Source organism: Rattus rattus, chromosome 6 (assembly GCF_011064425.1).
Source record: "Rattus rattus isolate New Zealand chromosome 6, Rrattus_CSIRO_v1, whole genome shotgun sequence".
Lineage (NCBI taxonomy): Eukaryota > Metazoa > Chordata > Mammalia > Rodentia > Muridae > Rattus > Rattus rattus.
This window is the reverse complement of record NC_046159.1, coordinates 77431287-77445779: the sequence shown is the minus strand read 5'-3', so window position 1 is coordinate 77445779 and position 14493 is coordinate 77431287. Positions and strand designations below refer to the sequence as shown.

Sequence of the window (14493 nt, the reverse complement as noted above, 5' to 3'; positions counted from 1 at the left end):
AAAGACTATACATGGACTGAGCCAGGGATCCAACTGCATATGTAGCAGAGAATAACATTGTTGGGGCACCAGTGGAAGGGGAAGCCCTTGGTTCTGCCAAGGTTGGATACCCAGTGTAGGGGATAGTTAGGAGGGTAATGGGGGGAGGATGGGGAGGGGAACACCCATATAGAAGGGGAGAGGGAGGCTGATGTACAGGAATCTGGGAAAGGGAATAACATTTGAAATGTAAATAAAGAAATATATCTAAGAAAGAAACATCACCAGAAATGATAAGCAAAAAAAAATGTACTTACCAAGCCAAGGATAATTGTCACAATTTTACTTTTAGGAGATAAATGTACTTAAATAAACTATATATAGTTCCCCTACCTCCATCCAGTGTTTGGCTGTGGGTATCTACATGTTTCACTCAGCTGCCGGGCAGAGCCTCTCTTGGTATCTTCTCACTGATAAGTGGATATTAGCCATAAAGTACAGAATAGCCATGGTACACCCTGCAGACCCAAAAGAAGTTAAACAAGGAGGAAGGCCCAAAGGAGGATGCTTGAATCACACTTAGAAGGGGCGTGGGTGGTTAGTCATAGGAGACAGAGGGAGGGAGGTAACTAGGGGGAGAGGGGATGGGGAGGAGAATGGAAGGGCAGAGACAAGAGAGAAGCCAAGAGGACCAGGAGAATAAATGGAAATCTGCAGCTTCTGGGGGTAGTGTTGGTATCTCTAGGAAGTCCTAGAGATCTGGGATGGGGCAGACTCCCAGGAGTCAGTTTGGGTGACCTAGCCAACGTGCCTAACAGTGGGAACATGGAATCTGAAAAGGCAACCTCCTATAGCCAGACAGGTTGCCACAGTGGAGGGATAAGGATACTAACGCATCCAGAAAACATTGGCGCAAAATTTATCCTGTCTAAAAGAAATGCAGGAACAAAGATGGAGCAGAGACTGAAGGAATGGCCAACCAATAACTGGCCCAACTTGAAACCCATCTCATAGGCAAACATCAAACTACAGCTCATCAGAAGAGATAGGGAAGGACACTACATACTCAGCAAAGGAAAAATCTCCCAAGAAGACATTGCAATTTGTAACATCTATGCACCATCTACAAGGCACCCAAGTTTGTAAGAAAAACTGTGCTTTAGCTTCAATCACACTAATAGTGGGAGACTTCAATACTCAGACTTTGCCAATGGACAGGTAGCACAGACAAAAACTAAACAGAGAAATACTTGATTTAAATGATATTATAAACCAAATAGACATAACAGATAATTTACTACAAATGGATCAAAGACCCCAACAAAAACCAAATGCACAGAATCCCATAGAACAGAATGTTAGGAAAGGCCTTAAACTCATTGGCACTGGAAAAGACTTTCTGAACAGAACACCAATATTTCAGGCACTAAGATAAATAATTAGTTAACAGGACCTAAAAAAACTGAAAATCTTCTGCATAGCAATAGACACTGTCATTTGGATAAAACCATGACCTACAGAAAAGGTTTTCTATCAATTACATATCTGATAGAAAATGTAAATACAAAAAATATCCAATAAAAACATATCTGATAGAGAGCTTATATCAACACAATAAAAATGGGGTACAAATCTAGCCAAGAACTTTCAATAGAGGAAACTCCAACAGCTAAAAATACACTTAAAGAAATGTTGAGCATCCTTAGCCATTAAGGAACTGCAAACCAAATGGATGCAGTTTATACCCAACATTGCTTGGTTAGTGAAGGACCGGAGATTAAATAGCTCATGGGTCTAGGACAAAACCAAACTAAATACTACTATTCTAAGCAAGCAAACAAGCAAGCAAGCAAGCAAGCAAACAAACAAACAAACACACAAACCTCCACCACCACAACCAACAAAAATGTTGCAATAAAATAACACTTAATGATACTCTGCTATACTCATAGATTAGTGCCTTGCTCAGCCATCATCAGTGAAGGTTCTCTTGCAGAAAATGGGAAGAAATAGAGACCTGATATCAGACATTATGCAGAGTGAGAGACCTTTGAACACTTAGCCCTAAATGGGATGTCTCCACCAAATTCATCCCCTCAAGACTCAGTAATCATACAGAAGAAAAGGCAGAAAGAATCTAAGAGAGAAAGAGAGGGCATGAAGAACACCAAAAAAATAAGACCCTTTACAGTAACATGATCATGACACATATGAACTCACAGAGACTGAAGCAGCTTGCACAGGACCTGTGTGTGTCTGTACCAGATGGGCTCCGACTACTCTCTGCCCACATTTCTGAATCTAGAGGAAAACGCCTAGCTGCATCTGGGACCCCTGTGCACAGGTTCCCAAGGGAAGGTGGGGCAGGCCCTTCTGGTTGCTGCCCTCACAGAGAGCTGAAACCCTGGCTCTGAGGAGTGACTCCAGGTCCGAGACCAGAGGTAAGACCAACTTTTCTGCTCCAAGTGACCTGCCAGGTGAACTCAGGACACACACCCACAGGAACAGCTGAAGACCAGTAGACAGGAAAGACTACACGCCTGAAAGCAGAACACTCTGTTCCCATAACTGGCTGAAAGAAAACAGGGAAACAGGTCTAAAGCACTCCTGACACACAGGCCTATAGGACAGTCTAGCCACTGTCAGAAATAGCAGAACAAGGTAACACCAGAGACAACCTGATGGCGAGAGGCAAGCACAGCAACCCAAGCAACAGAAACCAAGACTACATGGCATCATTGGAGCCCAATTCCCCCACCAAAGAAAACAATGAATATCCAAACACACCAGAAAAGCAAGATCTAGATTTAAAATCACATTTGATCATGATGATGGAGGACTTCAAGAAAGACATAAAGAACATCCTTAGAGAAATGCAGGAAAACACAAATAAACAATTAGAAGCCTATAGAGAGGAAATGAAAAACAACCCTGAAAGAATTCCAGGAAAACACAATCAAACAGGTGAAGGAATTAAAAATGGAAATAGAAGCAATAAAGAAAGCACAAAGGAGAATTCTATCAGACCTTCATAGAAGACCTCATACCAATATTATCCAAACTATTCCACAAAATTGAAACAGATGGAGCACTACCGAACTCCTTCTATGAAGCCACAATTACTCTTATACCTAAACCACACAAAGACCCAACAAAGAAAGAGAACTTCAGACCAATTTCCCTTATGAACATCGACGCCAAAATACTCAACAAAATTCTGGCAAACCGAATCCAAGAGCACATCAAAACAATCATCCACCATGATCAAGTAGGCTTCATCCCAGGCATGCAGGGATGGTTTAATATACGGAAAACCATCAACGTGATCCATTATATAAACAAACTGAAAGAACAAAAACCACATGATCATTTCATTAGATGCTGAGAAAGCATTTGACAAAATTCAACACCCTTCATGATAAAAGTCCTGAAAGAATAGGAATCCAAGGCCCATACCCCAAAACATAGTAAAAGTTACATACAGCAAACCAGTTGCTAACATTAAACTAAATGAGAGAAACTTGAAGCAATCCCACTAAAATCAGGGACTAGACAAGGCTGCCCACTCTCCCTACTTATTCAATATAGTTCTTGGAAGTTCTAGCCAGAGCAATCAGACAACAAAAGGAGATCAAGGATACAGATCGAAAAGAAGAAGTCAAAATATCACTATTTGCAGATGATATGATAGTATATTTATGATCCCAAAAGTTCCACCAGAGAACTACTAAAGCTGATAAACAACTTCAGCAAAGTGGCTGGGTATAAAATTAACTCAAATAAATCAGTAGCCTTCTCACACAAAAGAGAAACAAGCAGAGAAAGAAATTAGGAACGACACCTTCATAATAGACCCAAATAATATAGTACACCGGTGTGACTTTTAACCAAGCAAGTAAAAGATTTGTACAACAAGAACTTCAAGACTTGAAGAAAGAAATTGAAGAAGACCTCAGAAGATGGAAAGATCTCCCATGCTCATGGATTGGCAGGATTAATATAGTAAAAATGGCTATTCTGCCAAAAGCGATCTACAGATTCAATGCAATCCCCATCAAAATACCAATCCAATTCTTCAAAGAGTTAGACAGAACAATTTGCAAATTCATCTGGAATAACAAAAAACCCAGGATAGCTAAAACTATGCTCAACAATAAAAGGACTTCTGGGGGACTCGCTATCCCTGAACTCAAGCAGTATTACAGAGCAATTGTGATAAAAACTGCATGGTATTGGTACAGAGACAGACAGATAGACCAATGGAATAGAATTGAAGACCCAGAAATGAACCCACACACCTATGGTCACTTGATTTTTGACAAAGGAGCCAAATCCATCCAATGGAAAAAAGATAGCATTTTCAGCAAATGGTGCTGGTTCAACTGGAGGTCAACATGTAGAAGAATGCAGATCGATCCATGCTTATCACCCTGTACAAAGCTTAAGTCCAAGTGGATCAAGGACCTCCACATCAAACCAGACACACTCAAACTAATAGAAGAAAAACTAGGGAAGATCTGGAACATATGGCACTGGAAAAAAATTTCTGAACAAAACACCAATGGCTTTATGCTCTAAGAGATCAAGAATCGACAAATGGGATCCTCATAAACTACAAAGCTCCCTCAAGGCAAAGGACTGTGAAAGAAGGATAAACGGCAAATCCAACAGATTGGGAAAAGATCCTACCAATCCTTCCACAGATAGAGGGGTCTTATATCCAAAATATACAAAGAATTAAAAAGGACCAACAGGGAGACAAATAACTTATTAAAAATGGGGGTTCAGAGCAAACAAAGAATCACAGCTGAGGAACAACATCTTGTGTCATCAGGGAAATGCAAATCAAAAACAACCCTGAGATTTCACCTCACACCAGTGAGAATGGCTAAGATCAAAAACTCAGGTGACAGCAAATGCTGGCGAGGATGTGGAGAAAGAGGAACACTCCTCCATTGTTGGTGGGGATGCAGACTGGTACAACCATTCTGGAAATCAGTCTGGAGGTTCCTCAGAAAAATTGGACATTGAACTGCCTGAGGATCCAGCTATACCTCTCTTGGGCATATACCCAAAAGATGCCCCAACATATAAAAAAGACACGTGCTCCACTACGTTCATCGCAGCCTCATTTATAATAGCCAGAAGCTGAAAAGAACCCAGATGCCCTTCAACAATATATATATAAACGTTCTACAATTTGAGCCACCAACCAAAGAGCATACACAGGCTCTACTGAGGCTCCTGGCACATGTGCAGCATATATGCAGCTTAGTTTCCATGTGCATTCCCCAACAATTTCATCAGGGAGTGTCCCTAAAGCTGTAGACTGTCTGTGAAATGTGCTCCCCAACTAGGCTGTGGTATTTGGCTTCAGTGCGAGAAGATGCTCCTAACCCTGCAGAGACCTGATAGGTGAGGGATACCCCGGGGGTCCCACCATCTCAGAGGAGAAAGAGAGTGGTCATAGGAGAGGGACTCTGTGAAGGAGGGCTGGAAGGAGGTAGCGATCAGGATGTAGAATTAATTAAGAGAAAAGAAAAGCAAATTAGTTCCTTCATTTTCAGTCTGTAGTTGGAGCCAAGGAATGTTAAAAATGCATTTTGACCTATCCACAGAGGATTCTGGAGCTTAGTAGAAGCAGCTAACACAGCCTGAGCCAAGGAATAACCTCTCTGAACCTATTTATTCATCTGCAAAGTGATATCAGCAAAAGTAACCTATACATATGGTGTTTTATGTACCACATGACAATGTACTTAGAATTCACTCATTTAATAAAAAAGTTGAGCTGTTCTTGATATATGTGCACTCATACATACTGATCTCTTTTTTTCCAGACTAACAATAGTAACCCTATTCTGACACTGTTTCTATGAGTAAATGTTTTCACAATATGCAGAACACAAAACATCTTTTAAAACAATTTCTGAGACACCTGTCATTCATTTATTCACTCAAGGTTGGAGCTTGAACAAAAATTTACTTCTATCCTGACATGCTTCAGGCACCACAAAAAATATATTTTGCTTCTGTATCTTTGGCAAGCTCACCGTGTCTGTGATTCATTAGTATCACGGGAGTGACTGAAATATTTTGGTTTCTATCTTGGTTGAAAGAAATATTGTCATCTTTCCAGTGCAAAACATTAAATGCATTCTGATAGTTCCTTACAAAAAAACCTTATTCTGACTAGAATTAGCATTTCAATTACAAACCATCAGAAGTACACTATTTGCCTGAAACAAATATATTTATAAACCACATAATTCTATGCAGGAGCCTTAGTGCAACTTCATCTTCAAAGCCCACACTCCAGGACTGCACCATACCCATGTCTGAACTGCTGAGGACGCAGCAGTACTATTTGCACACCCCACCCAGTACTCTATAATATGGCCAGAGGCATATAATGATGGAAGTGGAGTAAGACCCTCCACTGAGTCTTTCCACACAAACATCACATTCAAATGTGTCCTTACATCCACCCATGAAAGCAGGAGAGAAAGCATAGGTCCTAGTTTTAGGAAAATGATGAGAAAAGGTGCTTGAAAAAGAAGGGAAGAACAAGTTATCCATGTTCCATCTATCTTAGCACAGCTTAAGGAGATGTCACTTGTCTAGAAAGATAGACAATTAAAGGTACCAGCACAAAGCCCATCGTGGTAATACTGGCAGAGCCCTTCAGGCTCTGGTCCGAGCCCAATGCCCAAAGATAGGGCTTCCTCAGGTAGGTAGGTTTTTGGCTACATCAAACCCTGTGTCCATATCTACTACAACCAATTTTAGAGTCGGTCTTGGCTCCAAGAAACTAGCTCCTCCATTTCTCCCTATAGCTTGAGCAGCACCGTACCTCTAGAAAACCTTCATCCATAACACCCATAATATAAATAAAAGGATAGAGCTGGGAATTAACCATAAGAGTTTACATTAGAACCCAGGACCAGACCTCTCCACCTTATCCACAGCAGAGATGGCTACACCAGCTGCATCCAGTGGCGCCATGGTGCCTGTGGGGATTTATGCAAAGGATTCTGCTCTGCAATGCTGCCTGCTGCTGAGCCATTGTGTTTTGGAGGGGACAACTAAGAAGTACACAGGTTGTTTTGTGTTCCCAAGACACAGGTAACATGTTTGAAAAAATGGACTCAGAATAGCTTCTGAAATCTCTGGGCTCTCAACATGCACCGTTGGGCTGTGGACAGACACTGGAACTCTTCATGAGAATGAGAAGAACAATGGCACTGCTCACTTTCTGGAGCACATGGCTTTCAAGGGCACTAAAAAGAGGTCCCAGTTAGACTTTGAACTTGAGATTGAGAATATGGGTGCTTATCTTAATGCCTATACCTCCAGAGAACAGACTGTCTACTAAACCAAAGCATTCTCGAAAGATTTGCCAAGAGCTGTAGAAATTCTTGCTGACGTTGTTCAAACCAGCACATTTGGGAGAAGCAGAGATTGAATGTGATGGTGGAGTCATCCTTAGAGAGAGGCAGGAAGTTGAGAACAACTTGCAGAAAGTTGGTTTTGATTATCTGCATGCCACAGCCTATCAAAACGCCACACTTGGACATACAATTTTGGGGCCAACTGCAATTATCAAATCTCTAAATCGTAAGGACTTAGTGGATTACATAACCACACATTATAAGGGACAAAGAATCATGCTGGCTGCTGCTGGAGGTGTTTGTCATAACAAACTCCTGGGGTTAGCAAAGTTTCATTTTTGGTGACTGTGTGCACAAAGGAGATCTGCCAGCCCTGCCTCCATGCAAATCCACTGGAAGTGAGATTCGGGTGACGGATGACAAGATGCCATTGGCGCACCTTGCAGTAGCTATGGAAGCAGTTGGTTGGGCACACCCAGACACAATCTGTCTCATGGTTGCAAACACACTGAAAGGCAACTGGGATCGCTTTTTCGGAGGAGGAATAGATTTACCAAGCAAGCTGGCCCAGCCCACTCACCATGGCAACCTCTGCTCCAGCTTCCAGCCCTTCTACACTTCCTACGCACACACAGGATTGTGGGGACTCTAAATGGTTAAAGAACAAGCCCCAGTTGCTGATATGCTGCACACTGCACAAAAAGAATGGATGCTTCTGTGTACAGATGTCACTAAGAGTGAGGTTGCGCATGCACAAAACCTTCTGAAGACAACCGTGCTGCTGCTGCTGCTTGATGGTTCAACTCCAGTTTGGGAAGACATCAGTAGGCAGATGCTGTGCTATAATAGGAGAATTCTCATCCCCGAGCTTGAAGCAAGAATTGATGCAGTGGATGCGAAGATGGTTCGAGAAGTGCAGACCAAGTACATTTATAACAAAAGTCCGGCTATTGCTGTTCTTGGTCCTATTGAGTGCTTACCAGATTTTAACCAGATTTGTAGTAACATGCACTGGACTCATGATTAACTTTTGTGATCAAATATTCTGCACATAAATACTTATAAAACTAAGAGATCTGGAAATTTTGAAAGACTTCCTGTCTTCAAATGAAATATATATATATATATATATATATATAATATATATATTTGGGGAAAAAAGAACTCAGGGCCAAATGACAATATTGAAACTATATATAAAAAGAATCCAATGGCCCCTGCCATCCACTCACTGTCCAACAGTAGGGGAAACTGGCACATCAAACTCCATCCTTTCAAGTGAGCTACATCGGTATCAGGTCTCAAACAGCCCAAAAAGACCTTAACAGCAGAAAAACTGTAACAACATATGTCTTGCCCCTGCACTTGGACTTAACTTCTTTTACTAGGCTGTGGACCAGGTGCCCATGATTGAATGTTAAAGAACTCCACCATTCTTTTTTTTTTTTTAATTAACTTGAGTATTTCTTATATACATTTCAAGAGTTATTCCCTTTCCCGGTTTCCGGGCAAACATCCCCCTCCCCCCTCCCGTTCCTTATGGGTGTTCCCCTCCCAACCCTCCCCCCCATTGCCACCTCCCCCAACAGTCTAGTTCACTGGGGTTCAGTCTTAGCAGGACCCAGGGCTTCCCCTTCCACTGGTGCTCTTACTAGGATATTCATTGCTACCTCACGAGGTCAGAGTCCAGGGTCAGTCCATGTATAGTCTTTAGGTAGTGGCTTAGTCCCTGGAAGCTCTGGTTTCTTTGGCATTGTTGTACATATGGGGTCTCAAGCCCCTTCAAGCTCTTCCAGTTCTTTCTCTGGTTCCTTCAACGGGGGTCCTATTCTCAGTTCAGTGGTTTGCTGCTGGCATTCGCCTCTGTATTTGCTGTATTCTGGCTGTGTCTCTCAGGAGCGATCTACATCCGGCTCCTGTTGGTCTGCACTTCTTTGCTTCATCCATCTTGTCTAATTGGGTGGCTGTATATGTATGGGCCACATGTGGGGCAGGCTCTGAATGGGTGTTCCTTCGGTCTCTGTTTTAATCTTTGCCTCTCTCTTCCCTGCCAAGGGTATTCTTGTTCCCCTTAAAGAAGGGTAGAAGCATTCATTTTGATCATCCGTCTTGAGTTTCATTTGTTCTAGGCATCTAGGGTAATTCAAGCATTTGGGCTAATAGCCACTTATCAATGAGTGCATACCATGTATGTCTTTCTGTGATTGGTTAGCTCACTCAGGATGATATTTTCCAGTTCAACCATTTGCCTCTGAATTTCATAAACTCGTTGTTTTTGATAGCTGAGTAATATTCCATTGTGTAGATGTACCACATTTTCTGTATCCATTCCTCTGTTGAAGGGCATCTGGGTTCTTTCCAGCTTCTGGCTATTATAAATAAGGCTGCGATGAACATAGTGGAGCACGTGTCTTTTTTATATGTTGGGGCATCTTTTGGGTATATGCCCAAGAGAGGTATAGCTGGATCCTCAGGCAGTTCAATGTGAACTCCACCATTCTTGTAAGCCCGTAGAGTACATGGAAAGAGTTGTTGTTTGTTTGAGAAGCGACATGAAAGGAAGTATAAGACATTGCTTTGTAACCATGTAACCTCACAGTTAGGCCAAGTTTTAGGCAGAATTGTATGCTAGCCAAACAGTAGATTGTTCAGTGTGAATGAGCCATCTAGGTCATGATAACCTCAAGTAAAGGTATTTGGACCCACAGGAAACAGATTGACCTTTTCAAACCCAATCCATCCTGAAAAACACCTTGACAGATTATTTTTAACAAATGTGCTCATGAGCCATCCTCTAGTGATTAAACAGACACAACCTATGAGCAAAGGATTGTGGTACTCATAGATTTAGGTCATCATCTAGTGACAAAATAGCAGCATTGACAACACTGGTAGAAAATAGACGAGGTTAGAATTCTGGAATGATAGGCACAAAAATAATTTCCAAGGACTGAAATAAAGGATTAGTTAGTCTGCTCATTTGCTTATGTCATCATAGACCGACAAACTATGGAAATTTTCAGGAAACCAATGGCCTCATCTAAAGATCAAAGTAAGCCACCCAGAGACTGCAGATCTTATGTTGAGCATTATGTTGGACTGAAAATGATAAAAATCTGTCAATTAAAAATATTTTAAGGGGCTAGAGAAATGGATCAGAGGTTAAGAGCATTGGCTGCTCTACCGGAAGTCCAGAGTTCAAGTCCCAGCAACCACATAGTAGTTCTATAATGAGACCTAATGCCCTCTTCTGACATGCAGGTGTATGTGCAGTTCCAGGGAATCCAACACTATCTTCTGTCCTCCATAGGCACCAGGAATGCATGTGGTATGCAGTTAGATACATGTGCAGATAAAACAACCGCACACCTAAAATAAAATGAATAAGAACAAGTTTGGCCTGGTTTTCTTTAATTTGTATGTGTGTGTATATTCTTAAATATATAAATAGAACTTTCTTGGTCTGTATCATCTTATCTGCATGTATATGATAAATATTTAAAGTAAAAGGAATATGGTTCCACTAAGCCCAGGTATCAAGCCTCTCAGACTACAAATCCTTGCAACATTCCTGGCACTTTTGTGGGTGCAGAATTGTGACCAGACATTCCCACATGCCTATCTTGACTTTCGTAATTCCAGCAAGACAGGTTCATTTCTTTTCCCAGGTATATGGGTTGAACTATGTAAAGAAAAGAAAACTGCTGTTCAGTGAACAAAACAATATGTTTCACTGGAAAATGCATGTTCTTCTGTGTTTCAGATACCTGCTTCTGAATGACAACTCCATCATTTACTTGTCATGCATTGAGAAAAAAAGCACCACCTCTGGAGGGCTTAAATTTAGGATAATGGCAGGACTTACCTCATAGGCTTGTTGGGAATATTAAATTTTTAAAAAGAATGAAGACGTGTATAAAGCATAATGGAAAGAACAATATTAGTGTTTCCTCATGCCTTAAAGGTTCTTTGTAAAACAAACAAACAAACATTAATCAAACGACTCCTTCCTTGTAGTCCCTATTGTGACAGGCACTATACAAGGGAGATCATTTTGTTGTTTGCATAAGATACAGCTATGTATTTTTATGGTTTTTAGTTAAAATAAAACAAAGCAAAACAGTGACCTTAAAAAAGATGAGGGCAGGTCTGTGTAGGGGGAAATTTGGTTTCTCTAAAAATGTAGAAATCGTATGTGAATGTTTTAGTTTTAATCCCTGGTGCTGGATATAGAGCTGCTTCAGATCGTCCACAGGAGCAGACTGTGATTTGTCTTATGCTCTGGCAAGGATATGATTTTTTTTTCCAGATGCAGGTAGTTCTGCAAGTGTATGGTGTTTGAAGTCATGGGGACTCTTGAGAGAAATATAAGTGCAAGCACCCAGAAAAGGGTCCAGCTACTGCTGCTGCTTCTCCTGCTGCAGCTGCTCCTGACAACAAAGTTCAAACTGGCCCCAAGGAACTCAACACCCCTAATCAGCAGAAAGTAGACTAAAGCTATTGATGTCCCTGTACCCCACTAACCTGCATTCTCTCCTACCTAGTGTTGTTGGGTTGGCAGGTATAAGGATGGAGTAAGGTAGTAGAAATAGGAAATCAAAAAGTAGCCAAAAGACTGCCTAAAGGGCTGGAAAAATGGCCCAGTAGTTAAGAGCACATACTGTTCTTGCACAGGACCTGAGTTCAGTTCCCAGCCCACACGTATTACAGCTCACAAACACTTGTAGTTCCTACTACAAAGGACTCAATACCCTCTTCGTGAATTCTCCAGCATTTGCATGCACATGCACTCACAGACCCACACATAGACACACAATTAGGAAGTAAAGGATTTTTATTAAGGTAGGGAAAAATTGTGGCCGGCCCCTAAAGTTTTTCTCTCAACTCTTCTCCACTTCTATATAAACGGTTACTCTCTTGGCCAATTTGAAATCAAAATAGAAATTCCAACTAACTGACCATTTTGAGATTATAGAGTCCTCTCTCAGGATTATGAGATCTTTTTCTCAGAAAATAAAAATTAAATGCATATGGCATATATAGAACTCATTCATGGCTGGATTTTTGCTCCCTTTTTATTGGCTTTCAATATTAGACACGCACGCGCGCGCGCGCGCGGACACACACACACACACACACACACACACACACACTCCCTAATCTATGCTCACCCATCATCCCAGCTTGACATGCCTATCTCTTCAAAAGATCATTCTTTAAAAATAATGAGTGGACTACATCCAAGCAATTAATTCTGGTCCTGTTGCCTACAGTAATGGCATAAATCAGTATTAAACAAATTTTTAGGAGGACTTTGACCACAAAATCTCACCCTCATTTACTTAAATCATCTAAAACTTCATGAAAACCATCCAACCTTCTCTCTTTCCAAAATCATCCTACAGATTAAATCATTTACTAGGAACTACCATACTTCACACATCTCCTCACCATGTGGACTAGAACTATGCCACTTTTATCTATTTTACTTACCTTTGAATTCATATTTTCAGCAATTTATATCTACCAAATTAATATGAGTTCAGTGTGGAATTAAGGAATTGTTTGCTCATAGGCCTGACTCTTAATTCTGAGTTGCCAAAATTTGTATTGTACTGAATTATTTTCTACATATATATCATGAAATTACAAAGCCATAAAATTGCCTTTTATATGGAGCATCCATTATTCTAGCTGACATATATGTGGTGAATATGCATATACACATAAGAGTCAGTCTGTATAAATAGATTTTTCAGAAATTAATAAAATGCTCAGTGATGTACCAAAAATGTTAATCTATCTGAATAATGATGGAAGAGGAAACTTTGACCTTTCTTATATTTTTCACAACATCCTAAAGCACATTAAAAATCATAAAGAGCCAGACATTTCACTTAGATCTTCAACAATTTTGCTGTGAAATTTTTGCTTCTTTCCAAAGGGATCATCAAAATGGAATTGTCCCTGACCTTGTGGCAATCTGGGATATAACTATTTTAGTGATAGACACCCTCTTACTTGCAAATTTTAGCCTTTGGCTACTACCCTGCAGGTAGGCGCACTGTCAGAATTCACAAGGACTCTGCTATCTCTTACCTCAAATTGATCAACAGATCAAATGTCATCCCTGCAAAAAATGAAATTATAATCAAACTGCCCTAAGCTACCTGCATCCGTTGGCTGTGTCTGGTGATCTCCTCAGAAACACAGGACTCTGAGAAACTGCTCTCAGATGCTGCCACAGACCTAGGGCATTGATGGATTATGTTTCTCAAATGCTGTTATATTCAATTAGGATACAACACATCTGAGGAATTCAAGTCCTGCTGCTGCTGCTGCTGCTGCTGCTGCTGCTGCTGCTGCTGCTGCTGCTGCTGCTGCTGCTGCTGCTGCTGCTGCTGCTGCTGTTGCTGCTGCTGCTGCTGCTTGTACCCATAGTTTTGTGTGGTCAGGAGATAGGGCTCTGGTCTGGAGGCACTAATGATGTGAGAAGTTTAATTCTCACTTGAGTGACATACTAATACTTTGTTCAGAGGCTTTCCTACTGATAAGTCTATTCTCAGAGCAGTTGTTACCCGATCCTACAAATCCTCTAAAATCAATCCTACAAAAGTCATCAGAGGTTTAATAATGAAAATCTTACCCAGGGAAGAGAATATCAACTATTACACTAAACAAGACAGTCTTTTCCTATCAGAGCCAAAGGGCTGCTTTTAAAATAAATGAAACTGATTATGTGCCTAGGTGCAAAGAGTGTGGTTCTTGAGTTCTTACGTGAGTGAATTGATTTCATAGCATATTTGCCTCATTGGGTAAAAGTTTTCCCTGCCAAAATTGCATCTGAATGAACTCTACTCCTTATAGAAGGAAAATCAGCTCTGTGGTTAGAAATGCTCTCAAGTGAGATAAAATTATACACATTGCTCTGTTTGCTACGGATTCGATTGACAGGAAAGAGGTAATGAAAATGTTGCTCGGCTGTTGTTCCTTACAGAAACAGATGGAAAGCACAGCCTAGAACGCTTTGTGGGGACATCACTGAACCCATCATTAGCCCCATATCAAGCTTAGTCCTACAAGGAACTAAGTTCTTCTTAAACCTCTAACATCAACTTCTGTT

The 14493-nt window shown here is 40.9% G+C and overlaps 1 pseudogene; it reads left to right on the top strand.

Moving 5' to 3' along the window:
* Nucleotides 1-5365: 5365 nt before the first annotated feature.
* Nucleotides 5366-8397, top strand: LOC116904356 (annotated as a pseudogene).
* Nucleotides 8398-14493: the final 6096 nt, after the last annotated feature.